The sequence below is a fragment of the Paramisgurnus dabryanus genome, chromosome 1 (assembly GCF_030506205.2).
Source record: "Paramisgurnus dabryanus chromosome 1, PD_genome_1.1, whole genome shotgun sequence".
Classification (NCBI taxonomy): Eukaryota; Metazoa; Chordata; class Actinopteri; order Cypriniformes; family Cobitidae; genus Paramisgurnus; species Paramisgurnus dabryanus.
Window position 1 is genome coordinate 71838858 of NC_133337.1, and position 21885 is coordinate 71860742.

At 38.8% G+C, this 21885-nt stretch overlaps 1 protein-coding gene and 2 long non-coding RNA genes across 3 annotated transcripts in view; 2 read left to right on the forward strand and 1 right to left on the reverse strand.

Annotated features, from left to right (window-relative positions):
- Nucleotides 1-21885, forward strand: part of LOC135734555 (uncharacterized) — a 149867-nt gene that overhangs the window by 109102 nt on the left and 18880 nt on the right. The window lies entirely within an intron of this gene.
- The window catches only part of klhl11 (kelch-like family member 11), a 62213-nt gene that overhangs the window by 14454 nt on the left and 25874 nt on the right, over nucleotides 1-21885 (reverse strand). The window lies entirely within an intron of this gene.
- On the forward strand, nucleotides 16181-17618 carry LOC135734557 (uncharacterized). Its single transcript, XR_010527415.2, has 5 exons — nucleotides 16181-16322; nucleotides 16856-16949; nucleotides 17048-17181; nucleotides 17264-17367; nucleotides 17478-17618. It is a non-coding gene; the product is annotated as an uncharacterized lncRNA (long non-coding RNA).

The window sequence follows — 21885 nt, forward strand, 5'->3', positions numbered from 1 at the left end:
GTATCATAACTTGTGTTGTTGTTTTATTTATATACTTTATTTTTATGGTCTAGTCATTTTTTGCCTTTTATATACAGTACATCTCTTAGGTCTGTGCAGCATGCTATGAGCGTTTTTGGCTAAACCAGAAAGTAAAGTGATTATCAGAATATGCCAGCCTGCAACCTCTTACTGACTGGAGCTCATCTATTTTTCAGGTTGCGTGACCAGTGGGGGCTGGTGAATTCTCTTCTTATGTGTGTTGCTCGACATTTCAAAACATGTGTTTGTTGCGTCATGTGAACCATGTGCCTTTAGTCAAAATACAAGCCTGCTGCACAAGCGTCAAAATGGTTTATGATAAAAGAGATGCTTGTGTTCACAAAATACTTGCAAGACACTAACTTAACAATAAACTCTGATTACACAATTTTAAGCGAGTATCTGGCAAACACAAGTGTCTCTTTTCATAAACCCTTTAGACACGTCTGAAGCAGGCTCGTATTTTGACATCACACATGATGCACATAAGTTCACATGACACGCTGAACACATATTTTAAAATGACAAGCCACACACAAATAAAAACATGTTGTGACAAGCTTCGCATCGTGCGCCCTCATAAAAGAAGTCACCAGTCACCACTGACCCAGACCATCAGGATGTTGAAGCTGTTTAGGCTTCAGAGCATTGTGTCAGCACCTTCTTCCACCATCAGCAGATGTACACAATTCCTACCATCATGAAATCTTGGCAGAATGAGCATGCAGAATACTAAATTTGCAGTAAGCGATTGCTAATTGTTAAAAGATTGTTAATGTTTGAACAATAGCATCGTATACAGCTTTTAAAAAATAAATATATAGTGTAATCATTACCAATTGAAAGATCTTAAAAAAAAATTTAAACCACCTTGACAATATTTGACACCGATACAGGGAACGAATAGAGTCTCATTACGTGATCATCACGTAATCATCGTGTCGGTGGACAAGGTTCGGAGGGCCCTAAAGGAGTGAACGTCAGGAAAGCAGCCGGACCTGATGGGATTTCGGGCCGCGTTCTGCGGACCTGCGCTGATCAGCTCGCTGGTTTATTTACATCAATTTTTAATGAGTCTCTTGCTACCTCGGTGGTTCCCTACTCCTTAAAAAAGTCTGTCATCATTCCTGTGCCTAAGAACAATAAACCCTCTTGCCTGAATGACTATCATCCAGTTGCCCTTACATCAATTGTTATGAAGGTCTTCGAGGGACTGGTTAAAAACATCTGCTCCTCCATCCCGGATACTTTGTACCCTCTTCAGTTTGCTTATCGCCCCAATAGATCTACTGATGATGCCATTTCCCACCTCCTGCACTCTTCCCTCACGCACATTGACAGCAATAACAGAAACTATGTAAGGCTGCTAATTATTGACTATAGCTCAGCTTTCAATACTATTATCCCCATATGGCTTGCTTCTAAACTCATAGACCTTGGCCGGATTTCTTCACTCTGTAACTGGATTCTTTATTTCCTCACCGGCAGACCTCAGGTGATGAAAGTTGGCCAGTACACCTCCAACTCCATCACCCTGAACGTAGGTGCCCCACAGGGTTGTGTCCTGAGTCCTCTGCTCTACTCTCTCTACACACATGACTGTGTGTCTTTCTTTTTGTGACGTCACGCTGAACAGATCGTGCATCGTAGCTCCGTCGAGTTCATCATCTAAAAGCTTTTTTTTACCATCTTATTCCTATTTATATAATATAACTTATTAGTTTTACATAGGAATACTTTACCGTGACGATTATTGAGCAGTACTACCACGTGAAACTATTTATCACTAATAAACACCCAGTGTTAGCATATAGCCCGCTAGCATCCACACGGTGGAGGCTGAAGCTAGCATTTTCCGATCTAATGGCGGATTCATCTGATATATGCTTTTCTGACCTGTCCGACCGAGGCGTGTCACAACCGAACACCCCACGCGATGCATCTCCGGGGACCGCGTTCGGGTAAACGAAGACGCCATCGCCCAGCATGATAGCGGTAAGACTCCGCTTGTTATTGTAACATGTACTACTTGCCACATGTATAGTTTAGCTTCTGCTGTTAGCATAGAGGGGTTTACATGCACTAAGTGTATTGAAGTATTAAGGTTAACTGAGAAGGTTGCTGAACTAGAATCGCGCATCCGAACGCTAGTTGAGGATAGCAAAACCGCTAATGTTACTGTTGCAAATAATCTATCGAGCGAAAAGACTAATGGCTCGGTTCCGACATCAGATGCTAATATAAATATTACAAATACTGTATCGAGCGCGCATAGTGTTTATCAAAATACACATGGCTCGGTTCCGTCATCAGAGTCAAGTCGGCGGTCAAACTGGGTGACTGTTAGGCGGCATAGTCATATAAGGCATCCTTCTAAGACCCATAACGTTACGGTAATTTCTAACAGATTCGATCCCCTAAGGAGTATACCAGCTGAAACACCTTTTAAAAGTGCCCTGGTCATTGGAGATTCTATACTCAGGAACACTAACATTGAGGCACCAAACACCATAGTCGACTGTATACCGGGAGCCAGAACGTCTGACATTAGATCCAAACTTAAAGTGCTGGCTAATGCGAAGCGGAAGTTTTCTAAGATTGTTATTCACGCCGGCACGAATGACACCAGGCTCCGCCAGTCGGAAATCACCAAAGATAATATTAAGGAGATGTGTGAAATTGCAAAAACAATGTCAGACAATGTAATATGCTCTGGTCCCCTCCCCGCCTACCGGGGAGATGAAACACATAGTAGATTAATGTCTCTCAATGGATGGATGTCAAAGTGGTGCCCTCAGCATAACGTAGGGTTTATAGACAATTGGAAGCATTTCTGGGGAAGACCATTCCTCCTAACCCGAGATGGCCTTCATCCGTCATCGGAAGGAAGTGCTATACTCACTAGAAATCTGATCAAAATTCGAGTCAATCTTACCGAAATATCAGCACATTTCAACTGTATCTGTTCCCCGAACAAATAAATACAGGGCACCGCTTGTTACATCTGGTACAAATCTGATTAAAATAAAATGAGAAAACAATACATTAACAGATGAATCTCGAATGTTAAAATTCGGCCTTCGTAACATTAGATCGCTTACCAATAAAGAACCTATTGTCAATGAAATAATTACAGACCAAAACTTAGATGTACTCTGTTTAACAGAAACCTGGCTTAAAGCAGACGACTACATTAGTTTAAATGAATCCACCCCACAAGACTATTATTATAAACATGAACCTCGATTAAAGGGGAGAGGGGGTGGTGTAGCTACAATATACAACACAATTTTTAAAGTAAACCAAAAATCTGAGCTAAAATTTAAATCATTTGAAGTAATGTTGTTAAATATGGAAATAACTGATCGTAACCACAAACAGCTTTCTTTTGCTTTAGCGACAATCTATAGACCACCGGGCCACTATGCAGATTTCCTTAATGAAATAGCAGATTTCCTATCTGAGCTTGTAGTCACTGTAGATAAAGCTTATTGTTGGTGATTTTAATGTCCATGTGGATAACCCAAAAGACGCATTAGGACGTGCGTTTATAGATGTTCTAAATTCTCTCAATATTAGACAAAACGTGACAGGGCCAACGCATACTCGTAAGCACACATAAGACTTAATTCTGTCACTCGGACTCAATATTAATGACGTCGAAATATCACCTCATATGATATGAGTGATGCAGTTTCTGACCATTACCTTGTGTCATACACTGTACTTCTAGATAGGATCACTCAATCCACAACATGCTACCGACTAGCCAGAACAATAATTTCCACCACTAAAGATAGCTTTATTAGCACTCTTCCAGACCTGTCCCAAATGAAACATGTAGCAGATAACTGTGACGATCTAGATATTGAAATAGAAAACCTAAACAATGTCTGTTCTAACACATTGGATGCCGTTGCTCCCATTCGAAAAAAGAGATTCAAAGAAAAACCGCCAGCTCCATGGTATGACCATCACACCGTAGCCCTTAAAAAGGCAGCTAGAAAAATGGAAAGAAATTATAGAAGCACAAAGTTAGAAGTATGGCGCGCAGCATGGAAACAGAGTGTTAAACACTACAGACAGGCTATTAAAACCGCCATATCTACATATCTTAGCAAGCTTATAAATGAGAATCATAATAACCCTCGTTTCCTCTTTAGCACAGTTGCGAAACTGACTAGAAACAAAGAACAAACAGAAACCAATAGTAAACTTCAACACAATAGTAACGACTTCATGAACTTCTTTTCTAACAAAATTTCGGCTATTAGGGAAAACATCGTAGCTACCCAGGCAGCCACCACTCTACCCATTAGTTCACTTAACACTAGACTACCATACGAACATCTTGATTCATTTAAACCTACTACAATAGATGAGCTCTCTAAACTAGTCACATCATCCAAATCATCGTCCTGTATATTAGACCCCGTTCCCACAAAACTACTTAAAGAAGTATTCCCTGTAGTGTCAACCCCGGTTCTAAATATCTTTAAAGGTCTTGACACACCGGGACGTTTTTCGTGCGCGTTTATCGTTGGCGTTTTACGTGACGTTTTTCTGCTTTCACACCCAGACGATTTTTACTGGCGCTGAGCCGAGTGAGGTGCAAATTCACCCCTGGACGTTAGATGGCGCTTAATACAAAACAGATTTATGCCGGTACACAAGGCGGCGCTGCGAGACGTTATGCGTCGGTTCTGACACGCACTTGGCACACAGAAGAAGAGAGCCAGTATTTACACTCGCGTGTAGTCGATAACCATTCATATACGATTTTTGGTTAACGGGCAAGCAAACAAACATGGATCTTTTAATTAGCAGTTCGAGCTCCAGCAGCAGTTCGAGCTCCAGCAGCAGCTCGAGCTCCAGCGATAGTGATGAAGAAGTTATTCTTCTTCTGTTGAATAAGGAAAGACGTGTGAAAAGACGCAAATATTGGGTACATCCAATCGTTGCGAGAAGAGAAGAACACGGGGAGTTCTACCGACTGATACAAGAGTTAAAAATGTATCATGATCGTTTCCGGGAGTATTTTCGAATGTCCGTGGGTGAGTTCGAAACTTTACTCCAACAACTAGCGCCCTCGTTGACAAAGGAACAAACACACTACCGTAAACCTGTCGACCCAGAACAGCGGTTATCCGTGTGTCTACGGTGAGTTCATGTACATTGTTATTCAATTGAATGAATATTGTAAAAACATGAATGAATTTCTGTTGTGTGGGAGAACTGAAAATAAATTTTCATTGTCTATGTCTATTTCAGTTTTCTAAGCACCGGTGACTCGTACCGCACCATTGCATCCAGCTTTCGACTAGGCGTGTCCACAGTTGCTTTAATAGTGAGCGAGACCTGTGATGCAATTTGGCATTGCCTAAAAGATGAACATTTGCCAGTGCCAACTGAAGAGATATGGAGGAATACAGCCAGGAGGTTCCATGATAGATGGAATTTCCCTAATTGTTTGGGGGCTATGGATGGAGAACACATTTTAATCCAGGCCCCTGCAAACTCTGGTTCTCTGTACTTTAATTATAAAGGTACGTTCTCAATTGTACTGCTGGCCCTAGTTGATGCAGATTACCGCTTCCTGGTGGTTGATGTGGGGAGCTATGGCAGCAACAGTGATGGAGGCATCTTTGCCAATTCTGTGATGGGAAAGGCACTCAGAGATGGAACTTTGAATGTTCCACCACCATGTGAACTTCCAGGTGCGCCAGAGCTGGGCAAAGTTAAGCACGTCATTGTGGCGGATGAAGCTTTCCCCCTAAAACCGTATCTCCTCCGGCCATATCCTGGACGCCGCCTCACAACAGACAAGAGAATTTTCAATTATCGTTTGTCTCGGGCACGTTGCATCTCTGAAAATGCCTTTGGAATCCTCAGCCAACGCTTTCCAGTTTTCAGAAGAACTTTACAGGTTCAACCAGCTGTTGTTGACAAAATAGTCAAAGCTGCTTGTGCATTGTGCAACTACTTACGCCCAAAAGGAAATGACCAGGATAATGCCACAGAAGAAGACAATGATTTTGAACAAACACTACAAGGTTTTGAACATTGTAGGGGGCAGCGGGCATCTGTGGAGGCACAAGCTATCAGAGAACTGTACAAAGACTATTTTAACTCACCAGCAGGAGAAGTTGCTTGGCAGTATGACCATGTGAATCATGGTCTGGAGAACAGATAAAATCCAGCTGTAAATGTGTGCTATAGTCATGAAGTCCCATTTTGAAAACTGCTTATGTGTGCATATATATATTTGGATTTTCTTGATCTATTCACAAACAACTGCAAACTTGAATAAATTTTTGCATATCTATTGCATCTGATTCTGTAATCATTATTTAAAATATCACCACTGTCCACATTAGAATAAATAATTTTGGCTGAAATAACACAATTTGAATTAAAGCACTTTGGAAGATAAAGAAGTATTGGTTGAATTGGTCATAACATATAGGGGTGGTTTCCTTGACAGGGACTAGCTTAAACCAGGACTAGGCCTTAATTAATGATGAAATATAACTAGTTTTAACAAACATGCCTTATTAAAAACATTACTGATGTGCATTTTGAGGCAAAACAAAGAATACTGATGTATTTTAAGATAGTTATCAGTTTGGACAGGTCATACATTTATTTCAGTCTACGACTAGTCTAATCCCTGTTACACCACATACTGTTTAGAATAAAAGCCGAATTACATTTCAAGATGCATTTCTCACACATGCTTTTATAAGCGTTTGCTCTATTTGCATTTTCTAAAACTTCTATGCAAATTGTTTGTTACTTTGTGATTGTGCTAAATGTAAGTTCTGTGTTTAAACAATACACTCATGTTATAGAGGAAATAAGGGTGGGTGGGTATAGCAAGGAACCATAATGTGTTGTTCCCTAAATACTAAATTAATAACACTATGAATTCAATAATGCAACAACTAGGCATGTTGCCATTACAATATAGAGTTAAAAAAAAAACATACGTAAAAAACAATTTCACGTTATTTAGAATTATGTCACTTAGGCACAAATCGTTTTTGAAAAATCAAACATTTATTTTTTTGAATGATCTGCAATTTGCAAATACAAACAGACACCGAACAGCAAAATAAAACAGGAGTTTGAAACACTGGTTCAAGTAAGTCACAATGACAGTAGTGCAACTCCAAAGTAGTGCAAATAAACATTTAGGAGACATCTTAAAATATATTTCTTGAATGTATAAACAAAAAAAAAAAAAAAAAAATATACAGCTGAACTGGCATACACATAAAATTATATTTTGTATTCAGACACTGTAGTGCAAATAAGTCACAATGACTGAAGTTTAAGTGAACGGTTGTGCAAATTGACATTAAATATACATTTGGTACTCTATATATTGAATGTATAAACAGTAACAGTAATTTAAATGAAAAAAATATACAATACACATCGACTGGCATGAACAAGTACTGTCAGAGCACCCATAATTTTGAGGGATTTGAGGTATGACCTGATGGTAGGACACAGGCGACTGGTACGGTAAATGTATAGAAAACAATTAGAAATCAGATAAAATGGTATGTACATGAAATCAGTTGTAGTCAGAAACTGTAGTGCATAAGTCACAAGGACAGAAGTTGAAGTGAATGGTAGTGCAATAAACATGTATACAATGTAAACAACATACATGTTAAACTATACAAAAAAATTAAAGGGTATAAAATAACCATCAACCGGTGTGATCATGAACTGGCAGAGCGGCCATAGTTTGAGTCTGAGGGGTGACATGATGACTCAGGCAATTGTTACAGGAAATGTAAATAAAACAACATAGATGAAAAGGCATATACCTGAAAATTGACTTATTTGCTCAACAGTTTCCGATAATAATCTAAGACAGAAGTTCAAGTTAACAGTAGTGCAAATGAACCTATGAAATGTACATGTTCAACTACATAACTCAGATGCTTGAACAATAAAAAATAAAAAAACAAAAAAATGTGTAAAATAACCATTTAACAGTGTGGCCAAGTACTAGCAGAGTGGCCATAGTTTGTTGGGGTCTGAGGGGTGACCTGATGGTACGACACAGGCGACTGATTCGAAAATAAGGAAGATGACTGGCCAAACTCAGCATCATGCAACAGCTGATGTATCTTCAGTTTGACCGAAGACTGTTGTGCTGGAGACAACCTTCTAAGTGTGGGTACCAAGTAGGGGTGGGCCGATCCACTTTTTTCATTACCGATCCGATTCCGATTCCTAAATTCTGAGTATCGACCGATAACGATACCGATCCAATTCTAGTATTTTTCTTGATCCATTTAGAATTGTGTGTGTGTGTGTGTGTGTACACACATAAATATATATACGGTCATTGTGTTTGTGTGTGTCTTGTGTGTGTATGACGCGTTTAATTCACCGCTACTCCAGTTTATTAACTCCGTGAGCACCAGACCAACCAGAGTTTTTGTGACCTTAAATATCTTCATATATGCAATTGTTTTTCACATAAAGCTGTTGAATATATTAGGAAGACTTTGAATATAGTGTGTTTGTTTATGGTGCTTATGTGGTGTTTATGGTTATAATAGTCTGACTTTTCTATAGCATGATAGTAACAACAACGAGTAACGCACAGTATCGAATTTGGATCGGCCCCGCTATTCCGATATCCGATCCAGCAAAAAAGGTCCGGATCGACCCGATATCCGATCCAAAGTATTGGATCGGCCCACCCCTAGTACCAAGCCAAGAGCAAATAAATAATTGTCATCTTTTAGTTGCTCTTTTCGTTGATCTCTGCGCTCCTCTTTCTCTCTTTTGTGCTCCTCCTTCTCTCTTTTTCGTTCCTCCTTCTCTCTTTTTCGTTCCTCCTTCTCTCTTTCTCTGGATTCCTTGGATAGGAGGTACCTCTCCAAGAAGTCTGGTGTCTCGGACAGTTTTCTTTTCGTTACTTTCGACCTGCTGGTGCTGTATGATTCTCTAGGCGAGCTGGCAATGGATGATCCTGTTGAAGTGCCGGCGATAGATGAGCTGGAACATGTACTTGCTGGTGCCTCCTCACCGTCACTCACATCATTTTGTACCTCCACTCCACCCATGTTTACATCAGAAACATTGCTGTGAACACTGTAAAGAGAAATTAAGTTTACATCAGTCTTTCACACTGTGGCCCATACCACACTATCCATCCAAACAAATACTCCTAAGGTCAATGTTTGATAACAAGTCTAGCTTAGATTCATGGTGTTCTTATGTACCATACATCTGGGAAAATAAATGAAGATGAGGTTACCCATACACAAAATAAAATATGGGACCAGGTATGATCAGACGGTATAAAGTGAACATGTCAGGAAGATTATTGGCAATCCATTACATATCGTTAAGCCCACACAGCTACACAGGTAAAAAAGTAGAACACTTCCATAATATACTTTAGTGCTATATTTTGGCACACTAATATTTCACTTAATATCCTATAAATTACATCATGGTGTGTTTTCCCAGACAGGAATTAGCTTAAAACAAGACCAGACTTTAGTTTAATTAGAAAATATAACTAGTTATAACAAACATACCTTACTAAAAACATTACTTGTGTGCTTTTTTAGGCAAAACAAATGGCACTGATGTATTTTATGATATGTCAGTCCAAGTTGTTTTCAGTTTGGAGAGCTCTTACATTTCTTTTAGTCTAGGACTAGTCTAATCCCTGTCCGGAAAACCGCTCCCATGAATATGAACTTTAATCCCCTCACATATCTCATTTTTAAAAATATATTTACTTAACACTTGTATTACACTTGAAGCCAATTTTCATACAAAGACTGGTTCAAGTGTCATAAAAGTGGTTCCTAAGTACATTTTTAAAATACATTTATAGCACATTTTAGGTAATAGTTATGGTGTCTCAAAATAGCACTGTGAAGAACACTTAGATGTTCTTAAGATTATTTTACATAGACGCTTTTATATAGATGGTGCCGTAATGAGTTAACTGTTTTTAACATTTACTAGGTCCCCACCCAAAGCATAAACACATATGATAGTTTATTTAGTCATTTAAATTGGTCCTAGACTACAATAAATTTAAGAGCAGTCAAAACTGAAAACAAAATTTAACGGACATATTTTAAAATACATGAGTGCCCTTTTTTTTGCCTTAAAATGCACCCATGTAATGTATTTACTAAGGCGTGTTTGATAAAAACTAGTATTTCCTAATTAAACTGAGGCCTACTCATGGCTTAAACCTTGACTAGGCCTCAGTTTAATTAGGAAATACTAGTTTAGATAATCCCTGGCTGGAAAACCACCCCATAGTATATCAAGGACAAAAGTAGTGCGCGAACATAGAGCACTTTAAATACACTTTGGAAGTGTACTTTATGTATTGTAATGTTATAATATGTATAACGTACCTTCGAAACTCAGTTGATGTCGCGAGGAACTCCATCACCTTCATGAACTACCATGGCTTCTTTTCTTTAGCGGCCTGTCCACTTTTGCAATCATCCTCACGTTTTTTTCTTATATATGTATCACGTAAGCTTTTCCACTTCTGTTTAACCTCATCCACTATAGCAAACAAGCATGATGGTCAAAAGTTAATGGATAAAACTTACACGCTTATGAACATGATACCAAAAACTAATGCTCATTTATTAAACTCACCATCGAATCCTATTTGATCGGCAATTCGTATCCATAACAACTCCCTCTTGTCAATGTTTTTATAGTCGCTGTTTCGTTTGTCGTACAGCTCTTTGTTTTCAGAAACCAAAGAGACCAGCAACTCCACGTTCATCTTTCCTCGGTGCATCTTGTTTGTCTGCTCTGCTCACCTCTTCAACGTGGTATCAAGGTGTGCTCTTGCAAGACCGTCTTGTGCTTGAGCGCCCCCAAGTCGTGTTTTAATGTAACTTCAACAGCTTGAGGCACGTGAACAAAAGCGCTAATCTCATTGGTCGGCCAACTTTTAACGCGCCGCGTCAAACCAAAAAAACGTGTCCCACGCGTTTTTCTGGAAAACGCCTCGCGCTTTACGCGTGGGTGTGCGCACTCACATTGGCGCTCGTTGTTGAGTCACGAGACGTTAAACGCCGACGATAAACGCGCACGAAAAATGTCCCGGTGTGTAAAGACCTTAACTCATCGCTAGAAATAGGATACGTTCCAACAGCTTTCAAACTAGCAGTTATTAAACCGCTGATTAAAAAACCACAGCTTGACCAAGGAGAACTTAATAACTTTAGACCAATCTCAAATCTCCCTTTTCTTTCGAAAATATTAGAAAAGGTAGTGGCAAGCCAGTTACGCACATTCTTGACAAATAATAGTACATATGAAAAGTTCCAATCAGGATTCAGGCCCCACCATAGCACAGAGACAGCGTTGCTTAGAGTTACAAATGACCTCCTATTAACATCCGATCTTGGTGAAATCTCAATTCTTATATTTCTAGACCTTAGTGCAGCCTTTGACACAATAGATCACAGAATCTTACTCAATAGACTAGAAAACTATGTTGGTATCAGCGGTCAGGTGCTAGCCTGGTTTAGGTCATATCTAACCAATCGCTATCACTTTGTTTATGTAAATGAGGAAGAGTCATATCACTCCCTGGTTAAATACGGTGTACCGCAGGGATCAGTTTTAGGTCCTATCCTGTTCTCGTTATACATGTTACCCCTAGGAGACATTATCAGGAAACATAACATAAGTTTTCACTGCTATGCGGATGATACCCAGCTTTACATCTCCTCGCATCCCAGCGAAACACAGACACTTTCTAAGCTAAAAGACTGCATTAGCGATGTTAGTGACTGGATGGCACATAACTTTCTTAAGCTCAACTCCAATAAGACAGAGGTACTTATTATTGAACCAAATCGCTACAAACATATGTCAGATTACAAATTGCACATAGATGGCTGTACTGTGGTGCCATCTTCAACGGTTAGGAACTTAGGTGTGATGTTCGACAGCAACTTATCCTTTGATAGTCATATCGCCAACGTCTGCCGCACAGCATTCTTCCATCTTAGAAATATCTCAAAAATACGCCATATACTGTCTACATCTGACGCAGAGAAGCTTATTCATGCTTTTATGACCTCTAGAATAGACTATTGTAACTCGCTACTCGGGGGATGCCATTCAAATCAGGTCAACAAGCTTCAGCTAGTTCAAAACGCTTCTGCAAGGGTACTTACTCGATCTAAGAAGTATGACCACATAAGCCCAATTCTGGCATCTTTACACTGGCTACCAGTTAAATATCGCATCCAATTTAAAATATCACTAATCACCTACAAAGCTTTAAATGGCTTAGCACCCTCATATCTTAGAGAATTACTATCAGAATACAATCCATCACGCACACTACGGTCGCAAAATTCTGGCCTATTGATTATCCCTAGACTATCAAAAGTGTCTAAAAGTGGAAGATCCTTTTCCTACTTAGCCCCTAAGCTCTGGAATGATTTACCAACCGATGTCCGAGAATCAGACACAGTCGATCATTTTAAATCTAGACTTAAAACTTTTCTCTTCAACAAAGCATTCGCATAATTTGTCTAGTAAAGGTTCTTAACTCGCAATAGTTATTTTCACGGAACAAAGCACTCACGGTCATAACACAGACCAACCAAATAAATAAATAAAAACCTTTTCTGCATGAACACTTAAAATGAATTGCATTAAATAATTTGCCACCGTTTGCCACTGAACCTGCATTAACGACGACAGTGGGGCTTCTGGCCTTAGTCAAACGGTTTGGCACATATGGTTGGGTTGCGATTTTGGTGCTTTCGTGTGTCTTGTGAATAGTATGCCATACAGACCCGTTTGCCACTGAACCTGCATTAACGACGACAGTGGGGCCTCCAGCCTTAGTCAAACGGGTTGGTATGTATGGTCGGGTTGCGTTTTTTGCGCTTTGGTGTGTCTTGTGAATAGTATGCCATACAGACACGTTTGCCACTGAACCTGCATCAACGACGACAGTGGGGCCTCCAGCCTTAGTCAAACGGGTTGGTATGTATGGTCGGGTTGCGTTTTTCGCGCTTTCGTGTGTCTTGTGAATAGTATGCCATACAGACCCGTTTGCCACTGAACCTGCATTAACGACGACAGTGGGGCTTCCGGCCTTAGTCAAACGGGTTAGCACGTATGGTCGGGTTGCGATGTTTTTGGCGTTTTCTCCTGGTCCTGTAAATGGTATACAATATAGACCCGTTTGCCACTGAACCTGCATTAACGACGACAGTGGGGCTTTAGGCCTTAGTCAAACGGGTCGTCAGGTTTCATTTTCTCTTAAAGATCGGAAGGTGACCCTTATTTACCATATATACCCTCGCATTGGGTCCCCAATTTGCTAAATCCTCAACTGTGGATAACATAATTATGCTGCAATAGTTAGTCTGTCTGGAACTAAGCTGAGTTAAACCACATCACTCTGTGACACTTCAATACATATGAACGGCCGCTACGCTAATACGATTTTGTTTTTCTCTCCCTGTCTCGTCCTCGACCCGAGGACAACGAGACAAACAGACCCAGTCCCGGTAGATGTGAATGTCGGCACACCTCTGATCTACTGGCCGTCCTTCAACGTTATGCCCAGCTGATGCCTGACCAACGATCACCGGCAGAACCGCTTAATCTCCGCTAAATCTCCTTATCCGTTCTACCAAGGGTTTTTCCCTCCTAGGACTTATTTTTCCTCGGATAAAAGCCCGGGGTTTTTTTTTCTCCTAGGGGTTTTTTCACCCCGGGGAGTCAGCCTTTTTGGGCTTTACCTAGCTTCCTCTTCTATACGTTGCTTTAGTAATACGTGCACTTATAATATTGAGTCATAGCCGCAGCAAATTTAACTGCTCATGCTATCATGTATTTTGTTGTGCTATCTGTCGTTTTTCTGTGCTTTTCACTGCTTCTATTTATGTAAAGCTGCTTTGAAACAATTGACTTTTGTGAAAAGCGCTATATAAATAAAATTGAATTGAATTGAATTGAATTTCCACAGCTCCACATCTATTATCAAATTTGATGATGATACTGTGGTTCTGGGCCTCATTCACAACAATGATGAGACCGCATACTTGGTTGAGGTAGAGAAACTAACATCATGGTGCCAGGTCAATTGTCTCTCTTTGAACGCGAGCAAAACTAAAGAGCTGATTGTTGACTTCAGGAAGAGACAACAGCAGCCCTATACTACTCTTACGATCAGTGGGTCCCCTGTAGAGAGGGTGAGCAGCTTCAAGTACCTTGGTATAAACATCTCAGAGAACCTGACTTGGACTGCACACATTCAAGCACAGATTAACAAAGCCAGGCAAAGACTGTACCATCTGCGACAGCTGAGGAAATTCAGAGTCTCACCAGCTATCCTGAAAACTTTCTATTCAGGAGCCATAAAAAGTGTATTGACTCAGTACATCTCAGTGTGGTATGGAAACAGCTACAGTCAGGACTGCAAAGCCCTTCAGAGGTTGTGTGCTTAGCTGAGCGCATCTCTGGGTCTTCTCTCCCCTCTATGCAGGACATCTACCGCAAACCCTGCAAAAGCAGAGCTGCTAAAATTATCAAGGACTCCATTCACCCCCGTAACCATCTTTTCACTCTGCTGCCATCTGGTAAGCGCTTCCGTAGCCTGATGGCTAAAACTGAGAGACTAAGGAGGAGTTTCTTCCCCCCAGGTCATCCGGCTACTTAACTCAAAACCGGACTCTTATCGTCTTCATGTTTACACTTAATACTCACTTTATCAGAAACATACTGCAAGTGTCAACCTGTTTGCACTTTTTCCTCTTGTACATTCCTGTTTATCTCAATATTTAAGACTACAGTATAATGCACATATGCACATTGCCTTTTGTACACACCTGCGTATCTTAATATTTAAGACTACAGTGTACCTTCATGCACATTATTTTCCATTCATTATTTAATTCTACAGTATACATCTTTATCTCTTTTTACTTTTAATTTTTTATTTTCTCTCATATTTTTATTGTTTACTTGCATTCCATTCCTTTTATAGCTATATTTATGTATATTGTTCAACTGTGTTGTTTACCTTAATAATTGCACTGTCCTTGGAGCGGACCTGACTCACATTTCACTGCTGATTATATATGCTCTATATAATTGTGTATGTGACAAATAAAAATCATGAAATCTTGATTTTTTTTTCAGAACTGTATCTTCTTGATGTAATAGAAACTTGTATGTATACTATTAACAGGGACAAACAAATGTCATCTATTAGAATATTTTGTTTTGGAATACGTTCTGTTCTATAGTCACCACAGGCTCTATGAGATTGCAGCACTGTCCTTTCTTCCAATACATCTGCTTCACTCTCCAGAGTATCAACATGGATGAGGCTGTTGGCATCTATCAAGCACAGATCTGAGCACAGTGTTACATCCCGTTAGCTAGTATATTTATGTATATTTAATACATTAATTATTATTTTCATAATCAGGCGATATTTTTCCCCCAAATAATCAAGTAAAAACAAATATTTACTCAGTTAGAATTTTCGCTTAATATAGCCAAAGAACTGAATTAGGGTTTTTACAAGTAGAAGTGTACTTTTAAAAGTGCAATAAAGCCATACAAAACTACTACAAAGTTTTACTTATATAATATTTTTATATTTTAAGCCTTAAATAAAAACCTTTGTGAAGATTTTAAATAGTAAAACATCTTTAAATGTTAAAGAGCACCTATTATGGGATACACGTTTTTAAACATCCTTTTGTGTGTAAGTGTGCAGTAGTACATGCTAACGATATTCAAAAAGTACATACCTCAAAGAAAACGATGACGCGAGTTATCGTCTCTAACGTTCGAGGACTACAAAAAACACTCGGATTGTAGGCAACAGTTTACTTCCTGGGATTAGTGACGTAGATAAGACCAACATTATCATAGTTCAGCCCTCTCTGCTTTGCTTGGGTACGCCCTCAAAGACGGGGGTGGGGAGCGCCGAGTCAGAAGAGAGCTAAAATGGCGGAGGTTGTGAGTCCCTTTGACTCTGTTTGCAAACTCTTGTTTCATTGTTTAAGCGATTAAATCTCTCGAGTAGACGCTGTCTCTTTAGATGCGAGGGCAAAATAGCACTTTATGGACTTCCACAGAGGACATCATGTTTAATACGGTTCCGGAAAAATCCAGTCAGAAGTTGTTCACGGAGTTTTCACAATAACTGCTTCTCATGAACCGAAGCTGGATTTGCACGACGTCTCCTCTTGAAAGTTGGATTACTGTGCACTTCTGGATCACAGGCTGTAAGTATTCACGTTTATTATTTGCCTTTTACTGTACGTTACGTAACCGGAGATTAACATAATGTGCGTGTAGAGCTAAGCTTGCAAGCTAATTGTTTTGTGTTGTAATACTGTATTTCATAAACAACGTACCATATTTACACACGTGTATGTTGAATTATGCAGACTATCGTTTTTTTATCGATGTTGGTTTAGACATGTTTACAAACTTGCTAAGTTGCTAAGCTAAATACAAATACAAATGCCAGCTAAACTGTTACCAGTAAAATTTGTTCTCATGATCAAACTCAAGAAACTCTAAGTACAGATGATTTGTTTAAAGTTATATGTATTTTACTGTTGTATTTACTTGAAGCTTTCTTAGATTTTGATACGAAGTAAACACGTAATGTGTGTTGCTAATGTTGGGCCATGTAATATGTAATACATTAATGTTTTAATGAATAGTCTAACGAGTTAAAGTCGTTGTACTCTATTGTTATAATATGTCTTTTTGACTGAATACATGTTTGTTTTATTTGTCTATATCCTAGATTCGCAGCTGGACACATCCTTCTACACTGTATGCAAACATGCAACATCATTACACACAGTACAAGGAGTCAGACTGGCATATGAGGAGCAAAGGTATGTAACACATATGATGTATTTAGCTAGTGAAACCACTACCAGTCTTAGATGTATAACTGATGATGACAAAGTTTTTTTTCTCTGCATAATAATAGGAACCCAGGCAGTAGCATCGTTTCACAATGTTTCCATCACCATCATCAGTGGATGCCTTTGCCGTCCGTAGCCTGAGATTTCAGATTTGCAGCAAAAAAATTTTGATTTTCTCATTTATTGGAATGCTGTGCAGGTATTTAAGTATTTTAGTAACTGTGTTAAATAAAGTAGTATTTACTTTTACAATAAATTAATTGCTTGTTTATATTTTACAGGTATTTGTACCTTGCAGCCATCCATTACAATGTCACCAAGCCGTAACAAAAGCAGGAGAGGGAAAGTACAAGGCTATGTTCCCAAAACACACAAGTGACATACCGTAAGCAGTAATGTTTTATTTCAAATACATTCATAATTAAAAACTTAATGTATGAAGCAGGGAAATAAATGATCAAAACAAAAGATTTATTGACTGCAATATTTCTACAGTTATGTGGATGATGTGATCAGGCTTGTGTTTGATAAGGTATTTGAAGATAAGCTGAAGGAAGCCCTGATTCCAATGGACCTGGCATCACAGTTTGAGAGACCTTCAAAGGAGGACGTGATTGCATGCCATCTTCAGTGCAGGGGTCGTCGAAAGCCAAAATTGTGACTGATCTGATCAGGAAGCTCCAAGCGTATCTGGAGAACAACACACGACAGGATGATAACCTTATAGTGTCGTCTTAAATAGCACCAGCTGACAAAGCTTTGATATGCCATTTATCTGAATAGATAGCTGTAAGAAATGAATTGAACAATTTTTGAAACAAGAGCACAATATGGTTACTAAAGTATGTTTATTTATATATTGTTTAACATTTAAATATATATTTGTAATAAATAAAAAAAACTTTTGACTGACTATTATATTTTCTTTAAAGTTACATCTTTTGTTCTTTTGGGTACTTTGTTACTATAATGATACTTTAGTGTTATTGGTTTAAAAATGTAATAAAACTTACTCTAGTCCTGCACCTCAAAGGCTTATAGTCGGTACAATAAATGTTCTGTGTGTAGGGATTTAGACAATTTGTGCAAAACCTGGATGATGAATCACGCAGGTAAGAGGCCCTGGAACATGTTGCATTCTCCTTAAAACCTAGTAAGTAAAAACATAGCACTTAAGTAAGCAGTCTTTCATAAAAAAGTTTACCATAGTGAAATAATGTAGAACATTCATTTCAATTAATACTTTCTTTGTGCTACATTTGGTGTTTCCATATAGTTTGCACAGTAATATAGTATGTAACAGTCTTTTATAATAAAGTTTACTATAGTAAAATAATGTTAATAAGTGAAATAGTTTTATAATCATTTCAACAAATACTTTCTATGTGCTACATTTGGTGCTTCCATATAGTTTGCACAGTAATATAGTATGTAAGCGGTCTTTTATAATAAAGTTTACTATAGTAAAATAATGTTAACAAATGAAATAGTTTTATAATCATTTCAACAAATACTTTCTATGTGCTACATTTGGTGTTTCCATATAGTTTGCAAAGTAATGTAGTACGTTATAATTACCTTTTGGATGTCTTTGCAACACATTTTCGTCTTCGTTTAGCATTCTGGCAGAGCTAAGGACACCTAAAAAAGTTAAATCCAATCGCGTTCATTGACGGAGATCGTTTATATCATAACGGCCGTCTGAACTCTCTGGATCGAGCTTGAAGTGGTAAGGCAGTACAGACACCATCGTTTATAGAGAAATATAGCGCTTGTTTACGTTGCCTGTGACTCTCAGTCAGAACCGGAAAACCCACGCGTAGTCAGGGGCGTAACCTTTCAAACACACGCCGAACCCAGTTGACCAATAACAGTTGAGTAATCATCTGACCAATCCGAATACACTAGACATTTTGGGAGGCGGAGACAGGAACTAAATCCGAGCGTTTTCCAGACATGCAGAAATCGGTGAGGTATGTAAGCAATTTATAAGACTCACAGTGCATTAGTTCAAGTTTTAATAAAATGTATGTACTATGGGATATTACAATAACGTGCTAACGTGCTAATTTATTAGCATAATTGGTGCTCTTTAAAGTTATAAACATGTGTTGTTACAGTAGGGCTGGTCCGAATAGCATTTTTGCTTCGGAAGGAGGGGCTGAACATATTTTTCTCTCTAAAGGGAGGAATCTCTGTGTGTTTGTCTGTCTGTTTGCGGTTTTATTATTTGGCAGGTGTGTTGCTGCGGACCCAAGGGGGTGTAGTGTTGCATTTTGGTGCAGTATGAACATGTGACTCGTTCAAAATTAATAAACTAAACTACAGAACAGTGCAAGCCGGAGGCAACCTGCCTCACGCGTGCTACGAGATCAACGCACTTCTGTGTGTGTGTTTGTGTGTGTCTGTCTTTCTAATTGCATTTTTAATATGTAGGGCCCTATAATTTCCGCGATCACGGAATCGCGGATGGAATCGCGGAATTGGCAAATTAACACAGAACCTAGTGTTAACGCGGAATTGCGCGGAATTATACATATGTCTGGGGGAAATGCAGACCGGGGGAAGCAAATCTGGGCGACACACCCCCTCCCCGTCATTTCAGACCCCCTCCAAAACACTGAAACCAAGGCGAAGTGGCTCTCCACGACTCTGCTTTCGTCAACAAAAATAACAAAATTCGATGCTTAGCACTTAATTCCGAGCAGTTATCACGTGACTTTTATGTGACCGGAGTACTGTTATTTTGTAAGTTTTGTCAACAAATTCCGTTCACTGAGAGCGCAAAGATACATTCACTCTCTAATCTCACTGCACCTCCATCACGTGCATGCGCTCGCATCTGACCGAAGTCCGAACACAAATCCTCATATATTTGTTCAGTTTTATGCGTTTCAAGCGAGCTGAGGCAAACTAACTATCCCTCGCGTTTAAAATATAATGATCTGCTTCGTGGTGCCGCTCTCTGTCTCTCTTTCGGGCGCACGTGCAGAGAGCTGCGCATTCATGCTGTCCGAAGTCAGATCACTATCCTGTGTATGTTTGTAAAGTTATATGCATATCAAGCGATCGTGTTTAAAATATGCATCGCGTTCTGCTGGACCGATGTGTTTAAGGCACTTCTGAAGGCACCACTGCTTTGACACGTGTAGCCTTCTGCAACAACACTAAACAATGCATTGAATTGTGTGTGTGTGTGTGTTTGTGTATGCATGGTTTTACACTCATTAAGTAATCGTGTTGTCCCGTTTTTCCCAACCATTCTGCAAACAGGGAATGTGAAAAATGTTACCTCAATGAATTTCAGGTCATTCCTATTGTATTTGTGTACAATTTAATCATTAACATTAAAGGCTCTTTTTATGACTAAAATAACATTAAAGGGTAAAAAAAAAAATTTAAAACGGAAAAAACGGAATTTGCAAAAATTAAAATGGACAAAACGGAATTTGGGAAAAAATAAAACAGAAATTACAACCATAAAAAATAGAAAGAAATAAAGTTAGGTCTAACAGTAGGGGAGACCAGGAGCAAGTGTAACATTTTTTACAGAAAAACATAATTTAAAAGATAATGTTTTAGACAGATAAATAATTGTGCTGTGGTCAATAACTCACAAGTGTGGTATATCAATACCAGGTGGAATTTTGAACAAATGTAAAACAACTTTAGTATAATTTCACTTTGAACATAAGTAGCGCATTGTTCCTTTTAACCCTGTCAGCTGGGACGAAAGTAACACACAGGTGTGTCAAAAGTAACACAACAGAACAAGTTACACTTTTGTGTAACACTTGTTTTTAGTAAATTAAGAGTTTGGTTCCAAAACGGGATAAATGACTTTTTAAAAATAGTAGTTACCGCCAAAATAAGTATTGTATCTGGTCTGTATTAACAAGTAAATTCTTAATCCGGCATTTTTTTGTCCCTTTTTTCCAAACCACGACAAATGTCTTCCTTCTCTGCAGAATGCAATAAATCCTCTTTACCACTCACAGCACAGCATTCCACGCAGTGTAAACAATAATGGCGGCGCTTTGAATACACAAAAATCCTAGTTTTCCTCATCTACTTTGTACTTTGTGATCAGCAAACAAACAAGAACAAAATAATATTTTGGATGGCATTGATAAACCTTATTATTAATGCACTCTGGAGAAGGAAAAGTGCCGGTTTTTGCTTGTACTCCGACGACAGCATCAAGCTTCTGTCATGCTAACACATTGCCCAAAGGGAATCTTATGAAAAACGTTCCATTATTTTAGTCAACAAAAATCGACAGTTGATCGCTGTCAAAAAAGTTCAGCGATGACATCCAATGACAGCAGTAATGACAGTGTTCTTAATATGACAAAATACGTGTTTTGATTAAGTGTTTTTTTTTTAAATCAGTGTATACAACTAGTCAACTAAATGAATATAACATGGCAAAGATGAATGCACATTTGGAAATGTCATTTTGGACATTCTGTGATCTAATGTGATATTGTTGTTCATGTTCTTGTTCATGATGACATTTTCTTTTGTTGTAATTAATTTATAGCATTAACAAGATGAAGTGTTGAATTCTTTTTGGAAGCGATGACTGATTGAATGTATTTTTGGTCCAGTGCCTGTATGGTTTTAGTATTAGAATTGACCAAGTTCAGAGGCTGTCATATGTTGATCTGTTACGTAGTGTCCCTGTGTTCTTGTGTTTTGGGTTTACTCATATGTCTCTGTGTATTATGTGGTTTACTTGTGTACCCTTGTTGTATTTCCCTGTGTTAATTAGTGTCTCCGCCCCCTTGTTTGCTACCATGGTTACTCATTGCTCTCTTGCTCTTCCCCTTGTTTGTTGTCTTAGTTACTCATTGTTTCTGCTTTGTAATTGGTCTTGGTCATGTAGAGGGGCGTCGCTAGA